Source organism: Acromyrmex echinatior, chromosome 6, assembly GCF_024713525.1.
Source record: "Acromyrmex echinatior isolate Ae372 chromosome 6, ASM2471352v2, whole genome shotgun sequence".
NCBI classification, from domain to species: Eukaryota; Metazoa; Arthropoda; class Insecta; order Hymenoptera; family Formicidae; genus Acromyrmex; species Acromyrmex echinatior.
In genome coordinates, this window is record NC_141857.1 from 8,199,133 (window position 1) to 8,209,747 (window position 10,615).

The 10,615-nt window shown below is 29.3% G+C and overlaps 1 protein-coding gene and 1 long non-coding RNA gene across 9 annotated transcripts in view; one reads left to right on the plus strand and one right to left on the minus strand.

The window, feature by feature from the left end:
- Positions 1 to 10,615, minus strand: part of LOC105145287 (putative fatty acyl-CoA reductase CG5065) — a 91,304-nt gene that overhangs the window by 28,849 nt on the left and 51,840 nt on the right. The window lies entirely within an intron of this gene.
- Positions 1,297 to 5,623, plus strand: LOC147909342 (uncharacterized). Its single transcript, XR_015545456.1, has 2 exons — positions 1,297 to 1,456; positions 1,541 to 5,623. It is a non-coding gene; the product is annotated as an uncharacterized LOC147909342 (long non-coding RNA).

Sequence of the window (10,615 nt, forward strand, 5' to 3'; positions counted from 1 at the left end):
TTAAAGAAATTCTTTTGTTAAATTAAATGAAACGGAGTTCTCTTCACTGTCGTGCATCATATCAACCTTGTGCCGTTTTCTCACTCGAACCTTTTTCCGCGCGGTGCGCTCTCGCACAAGTATACATTATGTTAAGACTCAACAATTTACGAGATATTTAATTGTTTACAACTATTCATGCGCGTTATATACCTCCTTCATAAATTCGAGTAGTAAGAACGGGTCAGTAGAAGTTGAATTTTACCGGATAAAAATTATAAACTAGCATTTCTCTTCATCGAAAATTTTCGAAAGGTCATCAGAAAAGAAATACATATGTTTTAGACTCAAGATTTGTGAAGAAAATATGCGAAAGAAATCGAATAGTCCCAAAAAGCACGTTTTTCGTTTATAAAACGAAAGATATTGATTGTATGGAAAAAAGTTCAATATGAAAAATGTAGGTATTTGAAATAGCTACAAAATGAGACGTGGAACATTAAAATCGATCTATTAGTTAAATAGAAAAAAATTAAAAATAAAACCTTTTTTTCAATTGCTCTCTGTTCATTGAGATTTAAACGCAAGCTTTGAAATTCTCGTAAAATGCTAGCCCTCGTAATGACGAACAAATCTAGCTCTGAACGAGCCTGAAATGTTTATTAGTTTATGCAAAAAGCCATGTGTTCACTAAAAATCTGTCTGTGGAAAACTTAATTTCTTCGTCTTTGAGCAGTCGCACGGTAATTTATAGAGATGATTTTTCTTCTTCAAGAGTTGCATTATCATACTAGTAACAAAACGATTTTTATCACATATGCTTAATAACAAAACGATTTTTTGCAGTTAAATTGTTTTAAAATGTCTTTGAAAAGTGGGTATCTTTTTTATAAAAAAGTGGAATAATTCTGTTAATATCATATCAAATAGCCGCTCAGTAAACAAGAATGGATTAAAATGAATTGAAATTTTTTCTATCCGAATGCATATTTAAAATAGAATACATTTTTTTTATTTAATTGAATTCAATTAGATTCAATTGAATGCAATTCGATTGAAAAATTGCATTTTTCTTATTCAAAATTTTGAATTGAACAGTATTCACAATTGTGTGTATTGTGTGCTTGTGTGCACAGAAAAAGCTAAGATTATATTTAGATTGAAAGGCATAGAAATATGCTCCAAGCAATTCCTATAAATGAATAAAAATGCATTCACGATTGAAAAGCATTTCATTTTAACATTCGTGAATCAATATTTCTGAAAATCTGAATCCATTTCATTTCATTTCAATCCATTCTCGTTTGCAGGGGCCACATACGAGAATGGATTAAAATGGATTAAAATGGATTAAAATGGATTAAAATTTTTTTAATGCGTATTTTAAATCCATGAAAATGGATTGAATGGATTGAAATGGATTGGATTCGAGCTGACACTAGTTTAATATTCGAAAAAAAAACATTCATCTTTAAAGGTTACAAATTTTATTCCTAAGACATTTATAATAATTATATCTGAAATTAACTACTTCAAATTGACATTAAAAAACACATCTTAGTGGGCTTCGAATCTGAGATCTCTGGATTATGTGTGAATCTTCTACGTTACCCACTACACCACTTTTTTAATCGTAAATGTGTTATTCATTCTCTACATCAATTACCAACCACCCAGCAAACGAGAATGGATTGAAATAGATTATAATGGATTCAGATTTTCAGAAATACGGATTTATGAATTGTAAAATGCCGATGTGAGTGAGGCTGCCTTCCGTTTCATGCATGATGGATCATTTATTCTTGTTATTCACCGAATATTAAATAATGATAAATAATGATGCATTATGCACATTATGCATAAAACGGAATGCACTTCGAACCTTTGATATCGCATTGTACGCTAATGGGAATCCTCCCGTGGAATGATATTCATTGAATGTTGAGCATAAAATCACAAACAATAAGACAAGAAAAAGATATAAATTTAAAAATCTAAAAAAATTCAATATGTACAAATTCATCAGCCTTCAATATTTAAAATAACCTTAAATAGTATAATGAGCAACTGAGAGCATAACGCAGTTAATATCAGCATACATAATGTGATATAAATTTCGTGTTATATAGTATATTAGTATTGTTCGTTTTATCTCTCGCGAGCTGCTCAGGGTTGCTCCGAACTCAGCGTACTTGAAATGGAGGATTCACTACGACGTCAGTCACATGACGTCCGACATTCATCATTACAATGTAATATCAATGTTATTATGTAATTCAGAATAATAAAAAATATACTATGACCCTTAACGGCCAAATCATGAAGAATTTAAGATTATAAAAAAATTATATATAAAAGAGGTAAAGGTCTAAGGATGATCACCCCAAAATCAATGAAATTATATTCATTCGACGCGTTTTTGTGTAAAACGAAAGAATCTGGCAGAAATTAGCATTGCTCTGCCCCGCGAACCGAGATATTAAGCGTTAAAGTTAATGGCTATTGAGGGTAGAAAATCTGTTACAGCCCTACAATCACCTGTCTTCTACATACATTTCTGCATCTTTGATCTCATGCGCATGCGTTTCGTTATTTTTTGGTCCAACAGGCACGAAATTTAAAATGGGTTAGAAATATTTCAAGCGGACATTGTCTAGGCTGCAACTTTTAGACGGTTACGTTCCAAGCGGGTAAGATATGTTATTTATTTTTGTTCGGGGCGGCTATTCTGCCCTGAACTCAAGCACTACTGTCCACATACCCCATTGTCCACATGGGTTGCTAAGAAGCAAAACAAAGTTAACAGAAATAGTACACGTATTATTTAACAATTTTCCTATTCCAAATAAATCATAACTCATGTGGACAGCAGCTACATCGTCTCGAACAAAAAAATAACATATCCTATCCGCTTGGAACCTAAGAAGTTGCAGCCTGCTTGAAATATTTCTAACCCATTTTAAATTTCATACATTTTAAATTTCACATTACATTTTAAATAACGAAACGTATGCGCATGAGATCGAAATGCAGAAGAAATGTAGAAGACATGGCTATTGTAGGACTGTGACAGATTTTCTAATCTCAATAGTCATCAACGCTTAATATCTCAGTTCATAGGACAGAGCGACGCTTAGCATCGAATGAATATAATTCATCGATTTTTGAGTTGATCACCCTCTATTTGAGGATCACCCTTTACCATAAAAGAATATATTTTTTCAAGATCTCTTACAAGACTCTCTTTTTAATATTAATATTTTATTATTCAATATATAAACAAGAGCTACGAGCCAATATAATATAATTATTAACAATATTAGAAGATAAAATTATAAAACATAATAGAAAAAACAATATAAAATTGATCACAGAACTTAATAACAAAATTTACGATGGACATACGTTTTACCTCACACGAGGTCATTTTCAATGTTATTAAGTTCAATGTTATTAAGTTCTATTATCAATTTTATTGTTTTTTTCTACTTTTGTTTTATAATTTTATCTTCTAATATTGTTAATAAATATATTATATTGTCTCGTAGCTCTTCTTTATGTATATTGGATTTTGAATCGTTTGAGTTTTCTTATAATTTTAATTTTATTAATATTTTACTTTAATATTACTCTTGACAAATATCTGTAATAAAGATTGTCTATCTGGCGTAAAAACTTTGTATCGATGTGCTTCAGTTTTGATATTGTATTTCTCTGTTCTCTGTACCTTTTATTATGCGGAGCCCCTTAGGCCGGAATCGGACTTACGAGGTTTGTGAGATAGAGGTTAAAACTCCCGAGTACTTAAATTTAGTCAAGAACTCTGAGACTTTACTAAAGGGTCTCCACTCTGAGTTAACGATAGCGACATAAAATCAGATAACGGTTTGGCGGAAGAGATAACATGAGGTGCGTTCGGGGAGACACTAGGTACGGTCAACGCGATGCTCCAAATATTTTGAAGTATTTTTTAATTAGTCGGTTTGTAAAATTCTTTTTTCTAATTGATCCATCAAATGTTTCAAAGCATTTGTAGCGACTTTGACCACAGCCGCTATTAGCGCTATTTGTATCATCTTTGTTTTATCTCTAATATAACGAAGATAAAATGATAGAAATAGCGCTAAGAGTCTCTCCCCGAACGCACCAATGGTGTGCTTAATTTACAAGCATCTCTCTCTAATGCCTCTGGCACATCAGCGTGATGTTCGTCGTGCGTGACATTTGATATTCAATGAGTGTACAGTTGTACCGATATTCTCGTTCTAAAGCCGGAATCAGACTACGTATTGAAGAATGAGATTGAAGATTAAAAGATTGAAGTTTGATCAATCAGAACAAAAGGAGCCAAAATTTCTTTGTTCTCATTGGTGAAATTTCAATCTTTAATCTTTAATCTCACCTTGCCTTAGGGCGGAATCAGACTACGCATTAAAGAATAAGATTGAAGATTGAAAGATTGAAATTTGACCAATCAGAACAAACGGAGCTAAAACTTCTTTGTCTTCATTCGTAAAATTTTAATCTTTAAATCTCAATCTTCAATGCATAATCTGATTCCGTCCTTACTCCTTAGGACAAGCTTGAAATGGATCCCGAAATTGTATGATAGTTCTGCGCATGCGTCAGGAATATACCCAAAAAAATGGCAGAGTATGGCTGTATCTTCCATCTGTTCATGTTATAAACTTATAAAAGTGATGTGATCTCATAGCGAAAAATATTGTTTCTTTTGGAAAAGAAAGTTTTTAATGTGATTTAGAATACTCAGATTTTTCATAATTTTGTTATTATATTAAAAATATGTACAAAATATCCTTAAACATTAAGGGTCGACAGGAGTGACGAGCCAAATCCGATTTGACTTTGGAGATCTCAAGTGGACCTTGAAGCTCTGGATTCAGGGCTGCTAACTTCAGATAATATAATCTCCATCTTCTTATATGATTGTGTATTCATATTCATACGAAACTAATATGATTCCTGTCGAGAACGAACGAGACAGCGAAAGAGAGTGAAAGCCCAACATTTTCGCTCTGATCGCTGTACAAGCGATTGAAGACCGAAAATGCTTTCCCAACAATCTCGGCCGCTCGGTGTATATCAATATTCGAGATAACATACAAGTTTTAATAAATTTTAGTAATTATATACCTTTCCCATTTATGTATAATAGCAAAATTAATTTCAAAACGCAATAGTTTACAGATATTAATTATTTACAATTTTCCATGCGTGTTATATATCATATTCATAAACGCAATATGTAAAACTCTACGTGGTCATGCGCGTAAGATGCGAGATTAGTAAACTGGAGATCCCACATTCAAATCTTACATTCTTTTTTTCATAGCTTTTCTAAAATAAAATTATTAATAAACCTATTAAGGCAAACATATTTTTATATAATTATTGAATTTATACGTGCACTTTAAAAGTTTTAAATCAACAACCAAAATATAGTAGTCAAATAAAAACAAAATATCAAACGTTAGAATGAATATAAATAAAATTACTGAAATTATATCATAGATTAGACACAATATAACTAAATATTATAAATAAATTAAATCTTTATTGTGTCAGTGAGTAGTAAAAAATTCAAACTAAAACTACTTCTTTGTTCAAATGCAAAAAAATAGAATCATGAGTTAAAGTTTTTATAATTACGTTATATAAAATCAAATGATTAATGTACCTTAGCCAAAATTGAATCCTGAAGTACATCTATGTATACATATAAATAAATTCATTTTTCGTAAGAAAATTCAATTTAATAACAGATTTTATGAAAAGATTATATTCAAATAGACCAAACAGTAAAAATGCTTCGTGTCAGAGTAATTCCAAATTTAAAGCTCTTAGTGTATTAGTAGTAAAATAAGTAGAAGAGAGAGAGAGAGAGAGAGAGAGAGAGAGAGAGAGAGAGAGAGAAGAGAGATAATACGAATTTTACAATGAAATTAAATTCATCAGATGGAATGTTCGTTTTCTTTTCAATATAATAATTCTAACTAATTTTTATACTTTATATTGTAATAAAACATTGTGTGTCTTCTTACAAGTGACACAGTGCAAGACAGTGATCATGTTAGCCTTATCGAATAACAAGGATGTAATGATACACTGTGTCACACCGTGTATCTACTCAAGATTTTGTATGAAAATTCTTTCTGGCCTTTTGTAACAGAAAGCAACAAGGCTAACAGGTGTCACTGCGAATTGTGAATTTTTGTATGTGCACATCTTTTCGTATATGTAAATGTTATTTTATAACTACGGATACATTATAAATATATATGTACAAAAAAAATATTCTATGAACAAATTAATGTTTCTTGTAATAAATTAATAGTAGCAATATGATCTAATATTAATATTTTCAAGCAATTAAATATGATAGCATATAATTGAGCTTTAAAGGAAATTATAATTATAAAGTATTAAATGTTTATTTTAAAAGAATAAATAGACCCTTCAGTCTTCCTTCTACAAATAAATTACTTTTTCGTGACCATGATCTCCTCCGAATATATTAAAATATTAAAATATATTAAAATATTGATATGTTAAATATTCTTTATTTGTCTTTACAAAAAAACAATGATTTTGTATATATACAAATTAATAAAACATCGTAAAAGAATTTGTATAATTAACATGATTAATGTATTATTAATTTTTTAGTCGAATTAAAATTTCTATCAGACAGATTAAACAACTAATCATTTAATAGATTACAAATCTACATATTTACATAATCAGTATTTGTAGTAATAATTATTTATTGTATTTTACACAGTAAAATATTATATTAGTAAAATTAAAGAGAGATCATTATACGCTAGCACTTTTTTAGAAATTTATAAATAAAACCGCAATATAAAAAGTGTTTTCTTCAATAACCAATTTTATAACAAATAACGAAAATGTAAAAATTAATTAACTTTACTCTCTCAGATAGCACAGAATATTTATAAAATATTTTTTTCCTTTTTTCATATATTTTTTCTGAAATAAAGTTATTAATAAACATATTAGAGCGAGCATATTTTTATATAATTATTGAATTTATTTGTGTACTTTTAAAAGTTTTAAATCAACAATCAAAATATAGTCAAACGTTAGAAAGAATATAGATAAAGTTACTAAAACTATATCAGAGGTTGAACACAATATAAATTAATTAATTTATTAAATCTTCATTATGTCAGTGAGTAATAAAAAGTTCAAATCGGATGTTGATTAATTAATTCAAAGTTTAATTTAGTTTATACTGTGCTTTAATTGTAAAATATTAGCTTTTTATCTTGCTACACGTGCTCTTATTTATGTGTTGAGATAAAAAGACACTCTCCTGATAATGAAATTATTTTTACAAACAAAACAACTTTTAAATGCATCAAACGAATGCGTCAATTTCAATGCGGGAAGACATTATCGCTATTTCTGTTATTCCATCTTCTGTTTATTAGATGTAACATAAGAATAGTATGCCAAGCATGGAAAGAAATAAAATAAAGTAGTTGATTTCATCATCTAACTTCATATATAACGTAATTACAAATAACTTTAACTCATGATTCCAATTTTTCTCGCTTCTCAACAAAGGAAGTAGATCCGATTTGAACTTTTTATTACTCACTGACATAATGAAGATTTAATAAATTAATTAATTTATATTGTGTTCAACCTCTATATATAGTTTTAGTAACTTTATCTATATTCTTTCTAACGTTTGACTATATTTTGATTGTTGATTTAAAACTTTTAAAAGTACACGAATAAATTCAATAATCATATAAAAATATGCTCGCCCTAATATGTTTATTAATAACTTTATTTCAGAAAAAATATATGAAAAAAGGAAAAAAAATGTAGGATTAGAACGTGGGATCTCCAGCATACTGATCTCGCACTTTATGCACAACCACATGAAATTCTTACAGACTGTGTTTATAAACACAGTATATAGCTCTCATAAAAAATCGTAAATAATTAATATCTCATAAACTATTGCGTTTTGAAATCATTTTTGCTATTATACATTAATAGGAAAGATATATGACTACCAAAATTTATTAAAACTTACATGTTATCTCGAATGTTCTTATACTGATATACATCAAGCGACTGATATAGATCGCTGAGAAAGCATTTTCGGTCTTCAATCGTTTCTATCAAGCGCGACAGATTGAAAGAGGATTTTTTCAACAGGTTATCTCATGCTGTCTACTTCGTTCTAGGTCACTCTCGGCACGCCGAAGGTGAGAATTATCAATGCCATTGTATAATTCGTAACAATGTTCTTTCAAGTAAAAAATTCTTTATTCTTAATTTTAATACAAAATCCATTTTATTAATACTAAAATAAACAAATTTTTGGATGCGACTGGTCTTGTAGGACTTAATGGATTGACTCGCTTGGTCCAAGAGTTCTCTATTTAAGACATCGGAAAATCTTCTAGAAACTTCTAGAAAATTCGAGTTACATATACCTTACCTTATTTCTAGAAAGTCTTATTTATATTTTTATCCTAAGGATCCTTTGTCCATAGATAAATGGACAAGGGTTACAAGAAGTGAAATATAAAAAAAAGAAAGAAAAAGGTCGTATTTCTAATGCTTCATTATCCTAAGGTTGAATTCTAAGATAGGTATATGAACAATGGTTAGACCATCAAGAAAGACAAGGAAACCTATTATCTTTCTTTGTTCAACTCAATATGAAGAATTTCCCTATGATTAACAATCAGCTGTAGCAGAATGTGCAGTTCTGGTGATTTAGGTTATGCTCATTTTTCTTCTCGAAGAAATATTATTTCTTTATGAAACTTGTTAGGATTTCTTTTTTATATTACTAGGAAGATTCGTACAGATCGGATTTTGCAAATTGATTCTTGACAAGTTTTTTAAATAAAATTGTGTACATCTTAATTGCACTATAGTACACATCGGGTGAGATATCAAAACAAATTTTTATTATGCCTTTTTTACAAATCGCCTTTTATCGCCATTATGCCTTTTTATATCGCTCTGTACGATTCTTCAGGAGTCTTTCCTGATTATGAATATCGCAATTAAAATGCGATTCATCCAGTATTTTTAGCCGTAATTTCGATATAAAAAAATTCATCTTCGACTAGAGATCTCCACAGGTCTCTCTTGTCGACCATTAATAAATCTTTTTATATATTTATAGTTCTAGAAGATCAATATAGTTAAACATACACAATATATAATAGTGAAATGTAAGAATATTTTTATCAAATTTGAATATTTTTGCTAAATGTATTTTATTAAAATATATTCATATATTTCTGAATAATTTTGTCAAGCTATTAATCTTCGTATTTATATATCTTAAGCGTTTAATATGTTACTCTAAATTGTTTTATATATATATATATATATATACATTGTTTATATTAAAAGGAATAAAACAATCTTATTTTTTACTTTATAATAGCTGGATTATGAAAATAAATTTGGTGATTTTAATACTAATTAAATCAGATTAACCTGTCAAAATAATGTGCTAATGTGTGCGCATATGCAATGATGCTGAATCATTGTTACAAAATTCCAACAATGTTAAGATGTCCGCTGTTTGTTATATTGCAACAAAACGTTTCAGCAATATTGCAATGTAATGTATTTAGATATATTTTTTACGAAGACTCTAAAATGAAAATTATTTCTACACATATATCTCACTAACTTTAATTTTTCTACAAATCGCATTTCTAGTGATATGTGCTTTCCAAAAGCAATTTTTTATAATAAAATATATTTATTTATATTTCAATAAATATAGTATTAATTCTGAAGGATAAATTTATTTAAGGATAAAGCATGTATGTGTATGCCCCGAACAAATTACACACAAATATTATCCACATTAATATGATAATACAGTCGCTTGGTAAGTTAATCGCAGTGATTCATTTTAATTCGAAACCATTCCGAATCAATTGAAATCGATTAAAAAATGACGGTATGAAATTTATCAATACAGTTCGGGCGTTGGTTTATTCTTGCATTCACATCAGGCATAAATACATTATCGATCATGTAATTAATATTTCCATAAATCGTTTTCAACAATTTAATTGCTTATCATCTTATCCGATAATGATGCATTGATTGTATCCAAACACGATATTATACAATCTTTTGATTTCATATTTACAAATCAATAACTTGTTAGAAAATCTGTCAGAGAACACTCGCAGTGTCATGTCACATTACTTTTTGACAAGTAGCATCTTTCAAGTTTACTGTAAAAATCAATCAAATTTTGAGCGGAATTCATCGCGTGGTTTCATTTCTGTAGACGATTAAAGCGAACAACCTTTATATTTTTTGCAAAATGGAAAAAAACGAGTTTCGTGCAGTGATCAAACATCTACATATGAAAGGTTTAAGGCCGAAAGAAATCAAAATTCGAGTTGGATAATGTCATAGCACATCTGCACCAGCGTTTGCGACTGTATACAATTGAATGAATTTAAACGTGGTCGTACATCCACATGTGATACACCTCGTTCGGGACGTCCAATTGAAGCTGCTACGCCAGAAATCATCGATAAAGTACACGATATTGTTTTGACTGATCGATGAGTGAAAGTGCGCG